This window comes from Humulus lupulus, chromosome X (genome assembly GCF_963169125.1).
Source record: "Humulus lupulus chromosome X, drHumLupu1.1, whole genome shotgun sequence".
NCBI lineage: Eukaryota > Viridiplantae > Streptophyta > Magnoliopsida > Rosales > Cannabaceae > Humulus > Humulus lupulus.
Window position 1 is genome coordinate 221,051,769 of NC_084802.1, and position 19,151 is coordinate 221,070,919.

Genomic DNA, 19,151 nt, shown 5'->3' on the forward strand with positions numbered 1-19,151 from the left:
CTATTTATGTGGTTATGTGTTTAACTGCTTAAATAGAATATAAATGCTTTATTTGCATGCATGAGAAACACTAATAGGGCTGGCCCTTGATTTCTGCATGATAATTAAGAATGTGCTTATTAGCACGGATATTGCTTGAACGTGCTTATTAGCATCATTAGTTGTTAATTGCTAAGTGTTAAATCTTAAATGTCATGTTTATGATTCGACATGCTTATTAGCATGACTGTTGAACTTGGATGAGTTTCTGCTTGATCTTGGACCGTGAGGCGGCAAGAGGTCTAGTTATCACTACCTAACTGGCCGCATTGATTATTACACCAAGGAATAAGTTGAAAGTATGCTTCCAAGACAAGTAAATTCGTCAGCTGGCTAGGAAAATCAGGGCCAGAATGATAGGCAGGGTCACGATAATGACTAGGCAGGGTCAGAACCCACAGCCAGCTCCTAAAAATTGGCAGTAGTTGCTTGCTGATTTGCAAGCCAGAGTAATGAGGCAGGAAGAAGAACTCTGCCTCCTGAGACAACAGTAGGTTCTTGCAGGGAACATTTTACCATAGGCATCACCTGTAGCGGTGCCAACAGCTGAGCAGTCGTCAGAGGCTGGGAATAAATGGAAACCTCTTTATGAAAGGTTCAGGAAACAACACCCTCCAATTTTTTAGGGTCGTTCAGATCCAGCTAAGGCCGAGCATTGGATGAGCATGGTTACCACCATCTTAGACTTTATGAGGGTGTCTGGTAATGAGATGGTGGCTTGTGCCACATATATGTTTTGGGAGGATGCTCGAATTTTGTGGGAAGTGATATCATAGACCAGAAATGTCAATGCCCTGAGTTGGGAAGAGTTTCAGACTCTGTTCAATGAAACGTACTATAATGATGCCATCAGGCCTGCAAAAGCTGAAGAATTCGGCAAGCTATTTTAGGGAAGTTTGGTAGTGATTGAATATGCTTTAAAGTTTGACAGATCGACAAAGATTGCAATAGAATTGGTGCCCACTGATGGGACCAAAAGGGAGAGGTTTCAACAGGGCCTACAACCTAGGATAGCCCATGATGTTCATATTACCACTGCGTCAGGAGTGACTACTTATGCACAGGTGGTTGAGAAGGAGCTCATAATTGAGAGACGTTAGGAGGGTGGGACCTCCATTTATAGGTTCAGGTAGGGGCAGAGGCCCCAGTGATTAGAAAAGAAAGGCTCATGATGCCTTCCCTGCTCCAGGCCCTAACATTAGACCACGTGGTATTACAATGGGCCGCTAGAGTGGCAATGAGGTTTGGAGGACTTTTCCTAAGTGCCCTAGATGCAAGAGGCGCCATCTAGGGGAGTGTCAAGCAAGAGCCTGCTTCTTATGCGGGGTAGTGGGGCATTTGAGGAAAGATTTCCTGAGAGCAAGGAAGGAAGGGCCAAGAAAGGTGGACAACTCAACCCCAGCTCGAGTGTTCGCATTAACTCAAGTTGAAGCTAAGGCTTGTCCCTCAGTAGTTACAGATCAACATTTTAGTGCTGGAACCCCTTATATTGTTTTGATTGATGCTACACATTCTTTTGTTGGTAGTAGAATTATTGATAGATTGTGTAGACCATGTGATTATTATGATGTGGGGTTCGGAACCTTATTATCACTGGGAAGTTAGTAGTATCGAGAAGATGGGTCAGATCATTGCGAGTGACAGTGAAGGGCAGAGAGTTATTAGTAGATTTAATAGAATTGGTTATGACCGACTTTGACATGATTTTGGGTATGGACTAGTTGGTGAAGTATGGGGAAACCATAGATTGCAGAAGGAAGATGGTAACCGTTGAACCTGAAGGAGAAGATCCTTTTTTGTTTGTTGGCACAGTACATGGATCCCATATACCCATGATATCTATATTAAGGGCTAGAGATCTATTGCAAGGAGGTTGCATAGGATTCTTAGCCAGTGTGGTTGATACCACTCGGGTCATGTCAGCAAGACCAGAAAAGACTAAACTAGTCTGTGAGTTTCTGGATGTGTTTCCAGAATATTTACCAGGGTTGCCACCACACAAAGAGATTGAATTTGTGATTAAATTGGCACCAGGGATGGAGCCAGTGTCGAGGGAACCTTACAGAATGGCCCCAGCAGAATTAAAATAAATGAAGGTACAGTTGTAGGAGTTATTAGATTTGGGTTTTATCAGACCTAGTTTCTCACCATGGGGTGCACCAGTCCTGTTTGTGAAAAAGAAGGATGGGTCTCTGAGGATGTGTATTGATCACAAAGAACTGAATAAGTTAACAATTAAGAACAAGTATCCTGTCCCAAGGATATTCGATCTGTTTGATCAGTTGCAAGGTAAAAGGGTATTCTCAAAGATAGACCTTCGATCTGGTTGTCATCAGCTGAGGATCAAGGAGGGAGATATATCGAAGACTGTCTTTCGCACTAGATATAGGCATTATGAGTTCTTAGTCATGTCCTTTGGGTTGACTAATACCTCAGCCGATTTCATGGATTTGATGAACATAGTATTCAAGGATTATTTGGACCAGTTTGTGATCGTCTTCATCGATGATATTCTTGTTTATTCTCAGTCAGAGTCAGAACATGAGCAACATCTGAGGTTGGTTCTACAGAGACTTAGGGAACATAGGTTGTTTGACAAGTTCAAGAAATGTGATTTCTGGTTATCTCAGGTAACTTTCCTTGGTCATATTGTCAGTAAGGAGGGGATCAAGGTGGATCCAGCCAAGATTGAGGCGGTCAAAGATTGGCCAAGGGAAAAGAATGCTTCAGAGGTTAGGAGCTTCCTTGAGTTGGCAGGTTATTACAGGCGTTTGGTGGAAGGGTTCTCAAAGATTGCCATTTCATTCACTAAACTAACATGCAAGAATCAGAAGTTTGTGTGGTCAGACAAGTGTGAGAGCAACTTCCAGGAACTGAAGCAGAGGTTGATTACATCTCCAGTTCTGAGTCCTTCGATAGATCAAGAGAAGTTTGTGATATGCTATGATGCCTCACATCAGGGTTTGGGTTGTGTTCTAATGCAGTCATGGAAGGTGATTGCTTATGCCTCACACTAGTTGAAAGAGTATGAACAGAGATACCCCACTCATGATTTAGAGTTGGCAGCAGTGGTCTTTGAATTAAAGGTATGGAGACATTATCTTTATGGGTAGAAATGTGAGATTTATACTGACCACAAAAGCCTAAAGTACTTTTTCACATAGAAAGACCTGAACATGAGACAAAGGCATTGGCTGGAGTTAGTGAAAGATTATGATTGTGAGATCTTGTATCACCCAGGAAAGGCCAACGTGGTAGCAGGTGCTCTAAGCTGGAATGGTCCGGAACAGATTTTCAGTGGGAGACTGTATCTAGAGAGTTAGCAGAGGATATGACCAGAGCTGGCATAGAGTTGTTGGTAGGCCAGTTAGCCAACATTACGCTAAAGTCTACGCTGTTGGAAAGGATAAAGGAAGGTCAGTTGGGTGATCCACAACTTACAAAGATTAGAGAGGATGTTCTAGCTAGAGTATCCAAAGATTATACAGTGTCAGTTATGGGCTTGTTGAGATACAAGGGTCGGATATGTTTTTCGATGGACACTGCTATGAGGCGGGAGATTCTGGATGAATCTCATACTACTCCTTACTCTTTGCATCCAGGGATCATGAAGATGTATCAGGATGTGAGATCACTGTATTGGTGGCCTGGGATGAAGATGGATGTAGCAGAATATGTGGCTAAGTGCTCGACATGTCAACAGGTCAAGGCTGAGCATCAGAGGCCAGCAGGACTATTACAGCCTCTGGACATCCCATAGTTGAAATGGGAGGACATCACGATGGATTTCGTGGTGGGGTTACCCAGGGTTGTAGGTCAACATGATTCAGTGTGGGTTATCCTGGATCGATATACCAAGTCAGCTCACTTCTTACCAGTGAGGACAACTTATACAGTTGAACAATACGCAGATCTCTAGGTGAAAGAGGTTGTTTGCCTTCATCGGGCACTGAGGTCGATCGTGTCAGATCGGGACCCCACATTCACTTCTAAGTTTTGGGGAAGTTTGTAGAGGGCCATGGGTACATAGTTGAAGTTCAGTACTGCTTATCATCCTCAAATAGATGGACAATCTGAGAGAACAATCCAGATATTAGAAAACATGTTGCGAGCATGTGTGCTGGACTTTGGTGGGTCTTGGAGTAAGTATCTACCTTTGATAGAGTTTTCCTACAACAACATCTATCAGTCGACCATTGGGGTGGCTCCTTATGAGACGTTGTATGGTAGGAAATTCATATCTCTCATTCATTAGGATGAGACATGAGAAAGAAGATACTTGTGTCCTGAGGCAGTTCAGAGGACCAATGAGGCCATTGAAAAGATTAGAGCTCGGCTGCTCACTTCTCAAAGCAGACAGAAAAGTTATGATGATCCCAAACGCAGGAACGTGGAGTTCCAAGTGGGAGACTATGTCTTTCTTAGAGTCTTTCCATGGAAAGGGGTGAGAAGATTTAGGAAGAATGGCAAGTTGAGCCTTAGATTTGTAGGTCCATATGAGATCTTGGAGAGGATTGGTAAGGTGGCCTATAGGTTGGCCTTACCTCCGACATTGTCGGGCGTGCATAAAGCATTTCACATTTTAGCTCTTCGAAAGTATGTGTCAAATGTGACTCATGTGTTGAGTTACGAGGATCTAGAGCTTAAGGAAGATCTCACTTATGAGGAATATCCAGCCCAGATACTAGACAGAAAGGACAAGGTCCTGAGGAATAAAACAATACCTTTGGTTACGGTATTATGGAAAACCAGCAAGGTCGAGGAAGCGACTTGGGAGCTGGAGTCAGATATGGAGAGTTAGTATCCCGAGCTATTTAGGTAAATTTCGACGATGAAATTTCTGTCAGGAGGGGATAGTTGTAATGTCCCAAATTCCATAATGTGGCTTAGTGCTTGGACTAGGGGGCAGGAGGGCCATAATTGATTTAATGCGTTATTATATGATTATATGCCTGATTATGTGCATTGTATTATTATATGGTTGTATTTGTATATTTATGTGCATGTATGTGATATATGGGTTAGATCACATTATTATATGATTATGTTTGAGCTATTCAGCATGAGACGATCCTAGGAAGCAAGTTAGCGGTTTGGTCTTAATGGGGTTAATTATCGGGCTCGGGGTGAGCCTAGGGGCAATTTGGTGCTTAGTATAATACCGGGAATGAGTGGGTAATGAGAAATGATTTGGAATTTATTTGAGGATATTGGGAGTAATGAGAATTGGAGGACGTTAATTATGATTAATGGGTTAGGTGAAAATGATGAAATTACCCTTGGGTGGCTTTGAGGGATTAGGATGGCCCTAGGGGCATTTTTGTCATACAGGCTTATAGATATACTCAGCTAAGGAAAACGTGGTAGGAACCACAGAAAACATGGGCTTTCTTCTTCTTCTTCTCTCTCTCGATTATACTCTCTCTCTTGGGTTGACTTTTGAAGCTTGAATTTTAGGAGAATTAAAGCTATTTGTGTTAGGTTCTTGATTGAGCAAAGCTTATGGATAATTCTGTGATTGATGTAATGATTTTAAGCTTGAACTTTGAAGTTTTTACTCTGTTTTTGTGTATTTTATAAGCTTGGAAGTTTGATCATAGAATTGGATATTTGGTGGTGTTTTGAGTGTTATGAAGCTTGGGTTTTATAATTAGATTGGTGATAATGTTGTGTTCGGGTTTGGTTTTGATATTGGGATTGTTGGGTTGTGTTTTTTGCTGAGTTTGAATTGAGGAAAATTTAGGGGAGCTGGGTTCACGGGGTCAAGTTGCGACCGTGTTCTTGGGCGTCGCGACTTGAGCGAACCCCAGAGCCTTCACTGGGCTCTGTCTGGAAAGCACGCCGCGGCCCTCAAGGGAAAATTTCGGCCCGCTCCTAGCACCAAGACAGGGGGGCTGTCTGTTTGGGAGGCGCGCCACGGCCCTTGGGGGCAAGTCATGACCCGCTTATTCTTTTTGAGCCAGACATGGTTTTACTTAGTTTTAAGTGTGGGTTTTCTAACCTTAAGGCTCGGGACCGAATCTACTAACTGTTTTAGTAGGATTCGAGGTCCCGGGGTCTAGGACTTTGTTCATGAATCTTTTATTACTCATTTTATTGATGGGATTTCCTTTTTGGTTATGATTAGGTTACTACTAAGGGCCTAAGGACATGATCGTTTTCATGGGTCGTTCTTAACTTATTTTACGCTCAAGCGTGAGGTAAGAAAACTGCACCCATTATGTGACATACATGATTATTGTTGAAGCATGTTAATTGCTCTATATTTGGATATCTGTTTCATTATGAATGCTTGAATGCATTGTTTATCTGAGTAACGCATTGACTTATTAGTCATAAATGGCAATGGTGTTAAGTGCTGGTCGTGAAGCTCTGACTTATCAGTCAGGATCGATAATAGTATTGAGCGCTGGTCGTATGGAATTGACTTATGAGTTAAGAGCAGCAATAACACATTGAATGCTAGTTGATATGATTAGATCTAATCAACAAAAGCATTATATGCTCGTCCGACCTATTGGATGAAGAAAACTAAAGTGGTTGGCTAGTCTATGGGTAGTTACTCAAAGCTAGGGCTAAAAGGCTCAGGTTAATTGATGGTCAGATGGCTTAGGGCGCAGGACCCCAGGATGATATATTATCATCTATTCAGGGCGCAGGACCCCAAAATGACTTAATAGTCATATGTTCAGGGTGCAGGACCCTAGAATGACTTAATAGTCATTAATCTAGGGCGCAGGACCCCAGAATGACTTAACAGTCATCATATGATTAGGGCTGCAAGCCCCAGAATGATTTCATGATTTATTAATACTTGTATACATGCAATAATAAGTTTTCTTGCTGCGCCTTGCCTCACGGGTGCTATGTGGTGCAGGTAAAGGGAAAGAAAATCTTACCCAGCCTTGAGTGGAGAGCTTAGGTGGCGACGTGTACATATGCGGCAGCTTGACCACCACGGCCAAGATGTTTCAGGGGAACTACGGTTTAGCCCTATTTTTGCCGCTTAGGTCGGCGGGATTGTAACTCTTGAATTGTAATGACCATTTTGGATTATAAAAAACTTTGTAGACACTTTTATGGGATCCCATGCTCAATTTAACATTTTTAATAAAATATTCATTCCCTTTGACCGAAATTTAACCCTAGCCATTAATAACACTTAGATGCATGTTTATGGCCTAATGACTAGTTGAGTGAGTTAAGCACTATTTAAAGTACACAGTGTGACGGTCTTGGCTAGCCAGGGCGTTACAATTGTGTTCCTCCCAGATTAAAACAGCACTGGCAACATACTCTATTATGGCTAAGTAGATGTACAAAGTCTCTCCTTCGACCAGCTTGGACAAAATGGGCAGCTGCGACATATGGGACTTAAGTTGCTGAAAAGCATGTTCGCATTCTTCTGTCTACTCGAACTTTTTGTTTCCTTTGAGTAGATTAAAAAATGGAACGCACTTGTCGGTAGACTTAGATATGAATCTACTCAGAGCCGCGATCCTCCCTGTCAGGATTTGTACATCTTTAACTTTGGCTGGTGATTGCATCTCGATTAGTGCTCGAATCCTTTCGGGAATGGCTTTGATTCTTCGCAAGTTTAATATGAATTCCAAAATATTTCTTTATCCAACACCAAAGGAACACTTGAGAGGGTTAAGCTTCATTTGATATTTGTTCAAGATGTTCAAGCATTCCTGCAAGTCCTTGATGTGTTCACCAGGCTTTCTCGACTTGACCAGCATATCATTGATGTAAACCTCCATGTTATTATCGATCTGCTCTTTAAACATGTGGTTGACTAGTCACTGGTAAGTTGCACCAACGTTTTTCAAACTGAAGGGCATTACTTTGTAGCAGTAAAGCCCAGTATCTGTTCGAAATCTAGTGTGCTCTTCATCAGGTGGATGCATACTAATTTGATTATAATCGGAATATTCATCCATGAGTGACAAAACTTCATGTCCCGATGTAGCATCGACCAGCTGGTCAATTCTTGGAAGTGGGAAACAATCGTCCGGGCATGCTTTATTAAGGTCTGTCAAATCCACCCACGTCCTCCACTTACCATTTTATTTAGGAACTAGCACGGGATTAGAGACCCAAGATGGATAAAATGCTACCCTAATGAATCCATTTTCCTTCAGCTTCTCGACTTCTTCTTTTAAGGCTTTAGACCTATCCTTGTGGAGTAGCCTCCTTTTTTTTGTTGCACTGGTGGGTGCTTTTGTCTATATTCAAGACATGGCTAATAACTAATGGGTCTATCCCAACTATGTCTTTATGTGACCATGCAAAGACCTCCTGGTTCCTCTTCAAAAGCTCCACCAGTTCTTTTTTTATTGTTGTCTCTAAATTTTTACCGACTTTCATAACCCTGGTAAGATCTTTCTCTTCTAGTTGGACCTCCTCAAGGTCCTCAACGAGCCCAGCGTTTTCTTCTAAATCCCCAAAGCGAGAATCTAAGTCCCTATCCTCACTTTGGGCAACGCCCTATTTGGTAACTTATTCACCTGGTTGGGCTTGTGTTTCATTTACCACTAGCAACCTTTTCTCTGTTGTGGTCCTCGATCCACCTTTTCTTGCCTTCGTGATCGAGGAGTTATAACATTCTCTGGCCTCTTGCTAATTTCCCAATATGCACCCAACACATGCACCGGCTGGAAACTTCATGGCCAAATGTCAGACCAAAGTTACGGCTCGAAGATCGACGAGTATGGGTCTTCCGATCACAGCATTATATGCAGGTGAAAAATCAACTACTATAAAAGTAGCGACAATGTCTTGTTCACGGGTGCAGTTCCTACTATAACTGGGAGTCTGATTCACCCTGTTGGTGCTAGCCCCTTGCCAGAAAAACCATAGATGGTTTGGTTGCATGTTTCTAAATCTTACACTAGTAATTTCATTCTTTCTAGTGAAGATTTGTATAAAATGTTGACCGAGCTTCATGTATCCACAAACACTTGTTTCACCATCATGTTGGCGATTTCGACATCCATGACCAGAGGATCTGAGTGGGGGAATCGGACATGCTGTTCGTCCAGCTCAGAGAAAGTTATCAATTCTTCCCTTGTTCGAGCTTTTTTGGGAGTTCACTCCTCGATGTTTAGCATTTCTATGTCCTGATTGTGACATAGGTTTCTAACATATCTCTCCCTTGCCTTATAACTGTCAATAGATATAAGTGGTCCCCTCGCAGATAGTTAGCAATGTACTAGCAACATGAGATGGCTGCAGAGTAGGCAAGCATTGGCATACAGGTGCATGCTCGTTGCCTCTGTGAGCCTCCTGCTAGGAATTTCCCCTACTCATACATATCTATGTCCTTGTCGAATAAGGAACTCGATCTCTTCCTTAAGCTGGTTACACTCATTGGTATCATGGCCATAGTCGTTCTGAAAATGAAGAAACTTAGTTGTGTCCCTTTTGGATATGTCTTTCCTGATCGGGGCTAGTCGCATAAAGAGAACGGTGGTATGGCTGGCCCGATACACTTCATCGCGCCCATTGACCAGGGCTGTGTAATTGGTGAACCTTGGCTTGTATCTATTTAGTTTAGGGTGCTTATTATCAGATGTCATTGGTTTAGTATTTGCCCTTTTTCCTCCATTCTTATTGTTACCTTTTTTGTTGTATTTGGGTTTACAAGACGCACTGACGACTTTTGTCGAGTTTCCTTCTTACACTGGTCGACCTTTGGGGACTTTCCTTCATTGGCTATATCCTCCTCCAGCTTGATATACTTGTCTGCTCGATCCAAAAAATTTTGAGTGCTCTTGACTCCATTCTTTCGCAACTACTCCAGATGGGAGATTGGCGTTGCAGTCCAGCTTTGATAGCCATCATCATTCCCTTGTCCCCAATAGTTTTGGCCCAAGTAGCTGCTCTCATGAACCGTTGTATATACTATTTAGAGTTTTTCCTTAAGAGTTTTAGCTTATGTTGGATGTATCCGACCAACATAAAACTGTCTGTAAAACTCCAATACAAACATCTCCCATTAAATTATGCTTGCCAATGGAAATTTGAAGTACCACTCCTGAGCAGAGTCAGACAAGGTGGCAGGAAAAATCTTGCACCGAGCATCTTCATACACCTTCTGGATGTCCATTTGTATCTCAAATTTGTTCACATGAGACACAGGATCTTCCCTTCCAATGAAATTGGGTAGAACTAGCATTTTGAATTTTCTTGGGATTTCTGCCACAACAATTCTGTTAACGAACGAGGTGCCCTTTCTTCGATCATACTCTACGTGGGACATTTTATTCTCGACCAGTTGCTACACGCTTGGTTCAGGGCATCTATCTGAGCCTGAACAACATCTGGTATTGCAGGAGCGGCTTGAGCTGGGGGAGAAATACTCGTCGTGTCTCTCCATTCGGTCATTGAGTACATCCCTCAAATATTCATCCCTACGTCTCTGCTCGTTTGCACCTAGTTGTTCAAAGACATTAGGTTGTCTAGTTTGCCCCCCTCAGCATTTTGGCTTGTTGGTCGGTTATCCATTGGGGGAGGATTCCATTTTTCGTCCCTCTTGCTACCGACCATTATTCCTCCTACCAGAGTCTACCTTATTGTAGTCATGTCCGTCTCTAAATTATGATGTGTGAGTGTGCGACCTGCTGTACACACTGTTTCCCTCTCTTTTCCTTGGTCCTTCTTTGTAAACAGGTGAGGGCCTGCAATGGTCTTTGGGTCCCCTGACATTACTCTGTCGTGGGGGGTCCTAAACCAGAGAGCCTGAGTCCACTTGCCTCATGCTTCCTAAGGGACGTTGTCCCCTACCAGTAGGGTTCTGTTCTCCAGCTTCTTGTTGTATTGGGTTCTTGGGACACTGCTCATCCCTATTTTGTCTGTGCTACTGAATGTTATCTCGACTAGCACGACGGGGTGGCTACTGCTGGTTGTTTCTGTCAGGATTTTGGGTTTGCCTTTCCTGCTGAGCAGCCAGAGGTTGTTCTGGTCTTTGCAGACTCCTTGTGTGTGGTGGATTTTGATGACACTGGGAGTGATCTGACTGCAGATTTTGAGGAGGGTGAGAGTTTGGTGGCTGAGCAGGCTGAGAGGTTGGTGAAGTAGGAACAGGTTGTCCTCAAGCCAACTGAATGGCTGCCTCTAAAGCCGTTGTAGCATCTCTCTACCGACGATCCATGTCGGCCTGTCGCTCGTTTAGCTCTCAGTGTTGCCGATCGATCTCCATCTGTTGCATCACCATAGTTTCAGCCACATTCTCCTGGTTAGGTTTCAGAGTAGCTAACTCTTCTTGCAACACTATCAAAGTTATTTGCAAGGTTTCAGCGTCCATCTCTTCCTCTTCCAATTCCACTTGTGGCTCATCCTCTGCTACATCTTGTGGAGGAGGTGGATTTGGTATACTTTCAGACATCTGCCCACTTTGACTCGCTCTTCTGGAGTTCATTGCCATTGTTATCTTGAAGTTCCAGAGCTCTTGAGTTCGGTTCTCAACGAAAGCACCAAAATGTTGACCCTTAATTTAGTCAATGACACGGAGTCACCAAAAACGATCAGAATTAATAAATCGAATGCAAGAACTAAGATGACACTGATATTTTATAGTGGTTCGGCCCCAGAGATTGGTAATAACCTACGTCCAATTAGTGATTTTATTGATGTAAACTCTAAAACCTGCAATCAGCAAACTACGGTTCACTAAGTTTCACCAGCTACAAAGTGGAATACAAAATTGTTTATAAAAGCACTTGTTCTCTCTAAATACAAATTATTGCGTATCCTTAAATGAATCCCACAAGTCCTAGAATGTACATATGGGTCGTGTTGTACTTGTAGTACAAGCATATATAAATAATAACATAAATAATGATATTTACATATAAAGAGAATCAAATATCCTAGAAATATCTAACTCATACCCGTATTTGAATTTCGACTTTGGTCCTATGAGCAAATCTGGTCGCATATGTCAGCGCATCAACTTCCTGTTACTCAGCATGTCCCTCGCGCCTATCGGGCATCTTAATTTCCTTTTAATCTCCTGGTCGTTGGTCGATCAGACTTTCATCAATAAACAATCTTGTGCAGTTCATGTGCGCCTCGTTCGTGCCACGTCATCAAGAAAATATTTTAGGGTAAACAATTAACATATTATTATATATGTGAGGCATTAAAAAAATAATTTATTTTGGAATTGTATCTTTAATTCTTTAATAAATGGCATATTTTTTGTGCAAGTAAATATCTTTTTGGTATTTTTTTTCCTTAAAAGAGAATAAATATATATTTTTGTCAAATGGGAACAATTGAATTAATTTTTATTTAATTAATATTTTGAAGATTAATTGAATTAAAATTAATTATGATTAATTAATTGATTGCTTTCATGAAATTGATTGATTACTTTTTTTTAGCCATTCATTTATTTTGGTAATAAATGTGCACATGCATAAATTAATAACATTCCATATATATTGTATGTGAGACCCATCTAATTAACATGTCATGCATCATTATAATTGTCATTTTTGCAAATTTGTGCTTAGATGAAGGACTTATAGTGATGACCCATTATTTTAGATAATGTGAAAAGATCAAATAAAATGGGTTATATTCTTGATAGGTTTTATTTGGGCCCAATTGAACATGTAAAGTTTTAATTTCTCTCTTGTGGGTGGTTCCACTTGTGAAGACCCATTTGCTTTGCATTAATAGCTTGTGCCTAATAAATTAAATAACAATTAATAAAACAAAGATTCAAGTTCTTGTCTTTTGGGGCTTTGTGTGGAAGTTAGGGAGCCTCAGAAGTGGGTAAAACATATTGAACCCATCCCTCCTTCGTGCAAGCTCGAATTGTTAAGGCACATTTACCTAAGTTGGACTTAATTGTATTAGGTTTATCTTTTTAGTTAGACCAAATAATTGATTATAAACAAATTAATTCTAATTTTTGGATTAATTTTCAATGGTAATTTTATAATTAATGGGAAAATTATAAAACTGTGGTCTATTAATTATTTTAATGATTTGACAAACCTAAGTTGATAATTTTCAAAAGAATAAAATACTAAAAGGTTTTATAATAAGTTTTTAAAATCTTAATTCGATCTCCATCGTTGATTTAACAAGGTTAGAATTCAGTGGGGCCTCATAGCGCTTTGATTTCGTCTCCCTACGAAATGTGCTCACTATACTTCTTAACATGGTTAAATTTCTTAGGATAAATGGTTATAGATGGACCTTCTATAGACTCATCCCTACGGTGACTAATTGAATTAAGTCTATAATAATCGAAACTGTGGGTCAAACTCATAAAGTAATAAATATTTGTGACTCTCGCCTACCAGGACACATGGGTTTTCGTTACTTTGATCGAATGGATAAGTAGTTAATTAAAGTATAGGATGTTTTATTAATTGAGATGTTTCTCTATTTAAATAAGTGAATATTTGTGACTTTCGCCTACTGGGACACATGGGTTCATGGCTAGTTAAAGTACCTAAGAAATATAAAATTAGTGTTTTAGTATTTTACTTATCTCAAGACATTTTGTATGTTATGTTATTTCTAAAAATTTGATGAATAAATATTTGTCAAGCCATGCATTAATTTCTACTTAGTTGATAATCGTAGCTCTAGGCTTCCCACCCCATACTCTCTCTAATCTCTAAAAGGTTACTCTATGATGAGATCCTTAGGAAATGTTTCTCCAACATCAATATGGGGTTGATTATGGACAACATCGAGTTTGTGATAATCAAAGATATTCTTATTTTTCCTATGCAACGATCACCAAATCCTTCAAAGAGGATTGTTGAAGGTGGACCGAGCAAAGGAAAGAAAGCTAAGACTACCAAACATGCTCAAGGAGAAGTTGCCTTAAGCTTCTTCTTCGAAGAGAAAATGAGGAAGAAATTCAAACAAAAAAGAACAAGAATCCCACTGGCAAGGCATCAAATGATGCAAAGCATCTTGGAGCAAGGCCTCATTATAAGTACAAAAAGGAGAGTGTTTCCAACTACAAGGAGACTGGGAATTGGGATAAGATTTCTTGGTACTTAAGGCATATGAAACCCAAGATAATGAAATATTTGTATTAGATGCATGTGATTTTAGAGAATGATTCTTTGGTTTTAGATCGTTGGATCAGGATCTACTAAACATGAATACACCTTTTTACAACTTTTTAGCATTAGGAAAGTCGTGAAGGATGAAAAGCTAAAGCTTGGAATCTGACAAGGGTTGTTCATATCCGCCAAGGAAAAATAATAAGCTTGAAGGAATTTTGGAAATAAATATATTGTTTTAAGACAATGTTTATTTTATTCCGATTTTTAGTGGAAATTTTAATTTCAAATTTTCCTTATTACATCAACAACAATTTGTAGTTACTTTCACTAGTAATAAAATCATATTTCTTTAAATGGATGTGAATTGTTGGGTGGATGTATGAAAAACGGGCTATATCTACTGCAACCAAATGAACCCGTTGTTTAAGATAGCTAAACCTAGGACCGTTAAACGTCAAAAGGTCAATAACGTTATAAATGACGTACATTTGACATCTTCACTTTGGTCATATTTGCTTTGACAGGATTCCAAGATAAAAGCTGGGTCTTTGAGGGAACTCACCTAGGGTGACCTACTGGTTTGTGAATCTAGTCTCGCGGGCAAAATGACAAAGCGTCCATTCTCTGTGATAGGAGAAAGAGCCAAAGAACCACTAGGGCTAGTATATTCAGATGTCTGGGGACAAGTGAATGTTCAAGCGATGGGTGGTTATGAGTATTTCGCCACCTTCATTGACGATTGCTCTACTCATGTAATTACCTAAAGCATAGGAATTCTAAGAATTTGTTAAGAAGTTCAAAGAATTCATTGCTATGGATTTAAAACCAAATTAGGTAAAACATTAATGATCTTGCGATTTGATAGGGGTGGAGAATATTTGGATAATCAGAACCAAGATCATTTAATTAAACTTGGAGAATAGTCTAAAGAAACTGCCCCAGGGACTCTGCAATAGAATAATGTTGACAAATGTTTTAAATGAAATAAATAATTGAATTGAATTATTATATATATATAGACTATGTTCAATATTATATTGATAATATTAAGTTAATATCAGAAAATTCTAAAGTTTATCTACGTGGTCTTAATCTCATATTGGTATGAGAGGATCAAGATTAAGATAATAAACTTAAAAAAATTCGCAGTAAAATATAGTAATGAAATATTTAGATTAATTACTGCTAGTATGGTTTGCTAGTATTATGAATACAAGTGACCTAGATCCAGGTCACTAGTGTAGTAGGACACCTTAGTGAAGTTACTTTATATATAGTGATATACAGAACTGGACCATATGTGATTTGTTAATACTTGTTTAAACATTGTTTCATAGTATTAATCAAACACATCAAACGATGATCATATACATGATAATCTTAATCCTGAGGTTGCTATGAACTCCTATAAATGTCATATGATCATTTGATTCATGCGTTAAGGTTTGTCAGAATGATCAGGATAAGAACAATTGTTTTGGGGACTCAATGATGTATATGGCTGGGAACATAGTTTAACAGATATGGAATCTATACTTTCTTATAGATTGAATAATGGTTCCCTATTAGGTTGACTTTTGGAACTGAAAATGTTATGAGTGCTCACGTCGCAAACTTTTTGTGACACAACCTTCACTAGTAAAGTCAATCCTACTCTAGGAACAAGATATAGCCAAAAAGGGTAAAACGGTAATTGTATTCCCTTTTAATTATGAACTATTAATAGAGGATTACAGTTGTAAGTAATGATTATATAAATAGACAATTTATTCTTTAATAAAGTACTCAGTAAATATATGTCTATAATTATCAACAGTTCAATCTCATATTTATAGTGGAGTAATCAAGAGATTAAAAAATATGATTCTTTAATAAAAGAGCTTTAACTAATAATCTAATATTTATTAGAGCTCGATATTATAGGTCCATAGGTCCCCAGGGTGGCTGATAACTCTTGAATAAATAGTTATTGCATGTCCTTTTGAACTTATAATTGTGGAAAAATCATGGGTGATGTTAGTTTATTTTTAGCTTTTGTAGCTAACTTTGGTGTTTTTATGATCTTACTTAAGTTTAATTATTTTTGTAGTTTTTAATAGCTAATGGGTTAAAGGTAGTGATAAACGAGTGTTAGACTTGTTTATCTATGTGTTTTTTCGGTAAAGTATTAGGAATTTGTTTTGTTTTGTTCTATTTTACGCTTGTTTTTGTATGTTTTCAGGTGTCGAAGAGCTTAGGTGACTTAGGTGTGGAAACATAGTGGAAGAACCGACAAAAAGACAAAAATTTGTGGAAAACAGTGTTTCAGAGCACTTCCTACGACCGCAGGAAGGGTGTCTTGTGGCTGCAATTCCAGAAGAGTTTTGGCATTTCTAGAGCATTCCCGCGACCGTAGGATATGTCTAGAAATGTGAAAAATGCAGATTTTTAAGGAAGGGCAAAATTGGACTTTTGGGGGGGCTAAAGGAGGAAACCTAGATTGAACTTAATGAGGCATCAACCGAAATAGAGGAGCAAGCAACCATTTTGGGAAAGAAAAGACCAGAAGAAGAAACAAGGAGAACCAAAAATCATCAAGAAGAAGGAGAAGGAAGAAGCTAGCTCAAGCGTCACTTTGGATTTGTTCTTCTTTCTATTTCTAAACTCCATTTTTACATTTTCTTAGTGATTGCTGAATCTGAATATTATGGGCTGTTTTGATTGTGGATTAATGTTTATGAACTTAGCCATAAACTAATTTTTAGGTGGCTTGAATTGTTGATGAACCCTATGTTATAGTCTATCAATTTCTTGCACTTTATTTTAGTAAAATCTCTTTTGTTCATTCAAGTGTGCTTATATTAATTTCTTGTTATTGTTTGGCCAGCAATGGCAAGTTATTTAATTATGTTTAATGCTGGAAAGATTAAATGTAATGGGAAGAACTTGGATGACACAAGTCATAATCTAGGTTAGGTTATGTTAGTAAGTAACATAGAGATATGTTATTTTCCTTGTGTAACTTTTGAGAATTAAACTTTGAATTGCATTCTTAAATATGATTTTGCATAGGAATATGTTTAATTAGGTAAAAGAATTAATGTCATAAAATTTGGGAAAGTTTTATGAGTGTTTAAATGAATTCTTGTTAACCTGGGAGTTTTGCTAGAATATTGTTGCCACAATCTGTCCGCAATTTGTTCAGGATGATTAATATAGGTGAATTCAATAATTCAAGTCCATTTTTGCAATCCATATATTTCTCTCAATTTTCTTGTTCAATTCAGTTTTTAATTTCAGTATTTCCCTCTTTTCAATATTTTGTTTAGCCTAAAAGCAACACATTTGATTTTTAGTAATTATAAGTTGTTTAGTAATTGTTTTGCTTATTTTTCTATTTTGCAATCCCTATGGAGATGATTTACTTATCATTGTATTACTTGTGTGACTACGTGCACTTGCGCATTTAAAATCAAACATTAAATTTATCACAACAGGTTTTTGGCGCTGTTGCCGGGGATTGGAATTAGAAATTTTTGTAATATCAATTACTTGCAATTTATTATTATTTTTTTAGCTGACTTTGTTTGCTTGCTCTTGTGTTTTCTCAGGTGATTTACTGTATGAATGAGCAAGAATACATTGAACTAGATCCTATTGACCCTGAAATTGAAAGAACAATTAGAAGAAGACTAAGGGAACAACGGGCTCAAAATCGCCTTAATATGGCTGAAGAGGTTGAAGGAGTTGCGGGTGCTAATAATGTCACTAACACAATTGCTATGGCTGATGATAGAGAGAGAGCCATAAGGGAGTATGGTGCCCCCATGTTTAATGAGCTCAATCCAAGCATTGTTAGGCCTGAAATTCAAGCACCCCAATTCGAGTTAAAGCCTGTTATATTCCAAATGTTGCAAACAGTGGGTCAATTTAGTGGGTTGCCTACTAAGGATCCTCATCTTCATCTTCATTCATTTTTGGAGGTAAGTGGTTCATTCAAGCTCCAAGGAGTGAGTGACGAGGCCCTAAGGTTGAAATTGTTCCCTTTCTCTTTGAGGGATCGAGCTAGAGCTTGGCTCAACACCCTTCATCCCGACTTGGTGACTACATGGAATGAGTTGGCTGAAAAATTCTTGATGAAGTACTTTCCTGTCACCAAAAATGCCAAGTTTCGCAATGAAATTATGTCATTTCAGCAGTTGGAAGATGAATCATTTTGTGAAGCTTGGGAGAGATTCAAAGAGTTATTGAGAAAGTGCCCACACCATGGGATCCTGCATTGTATACAAATGGAAACATTCTATAATGGGCTCAATTCTTCCACTCGCATGGTGTTAGATGCTTAAGCTAATGGGGCTATTCTCTCTAAGTCCTATAATGAAGCCTATGAGCTTTTGGAGATGATAGCTAGCAACAATTATCAATGGTCCAATGTTAGAGCCTCAACAAGTCAAAAAGTGGCTAGTATACTTGAAGTGGATGCATTGACAGCTTTGACCACTCAAGTTTCTTCAATGACTAACCTTCTCAAGAACATGAGTATGGGGGGAATGGTACAATCAGCTACTATGGGACAAGTTTTTGGATAAAATAAAATTAGTAAGTTAAAAATAGTTTTTGGCTTATTGAATTTTAAAAGATGATGTTAATGATCATCAATTTGAACTTAGAATTTTGAATTTAAAGTGTAAATTTTGAAATATGGTTGTCATATTTTTCTTAAAAAGATTAATATCTTCTTTTATAGAAGATTAATTTTAATTATATAAATAAATAAAAGATAAATGCAATGTCCATTAAAAGGAAAATAGTAGTTCACGCATGAAACAATCCAAGGATTGTGCCATGCGTGTACTGCTACAATGATATTGTATTAGTGTTGTTTTTATTTTATTTATTTAATTAATTAATAATTTGAAAATAGTTTTTCAAATTTGGCAAGTTAGATATTTACCTAAATCAATTCCTATCATCATTATGATAATATAATTATATTACTATTGTTATTAGGAATAATAAGGTAATAGAATTATCTCTATATATATGATATAGAATAAAGAGAAGAAAAAGACGATACAAGACGAAACA

The 19,151-nt window shown here is 38.6% G+C and overlaps 1 non-coding gene across 1 annotated transcript; it reads right to left on the minus strand.

The window, feature by feature from the left end:
* Positions 1–18,229: 18,229 nt before the first annotated feature.
* On the minus strand, positions 18,230–18,336 carry LOC133807836 (small nucleolar RNA R71). Its single transcript, XR_009879726.1, has one exon. It is a non-coding gene; the product is annotated as a small nucleolar RNA R71 (small nucleolar RNA).
* Between the last annotated feature and the right edge of the window lie 815 nt (positions 18,337–19,151).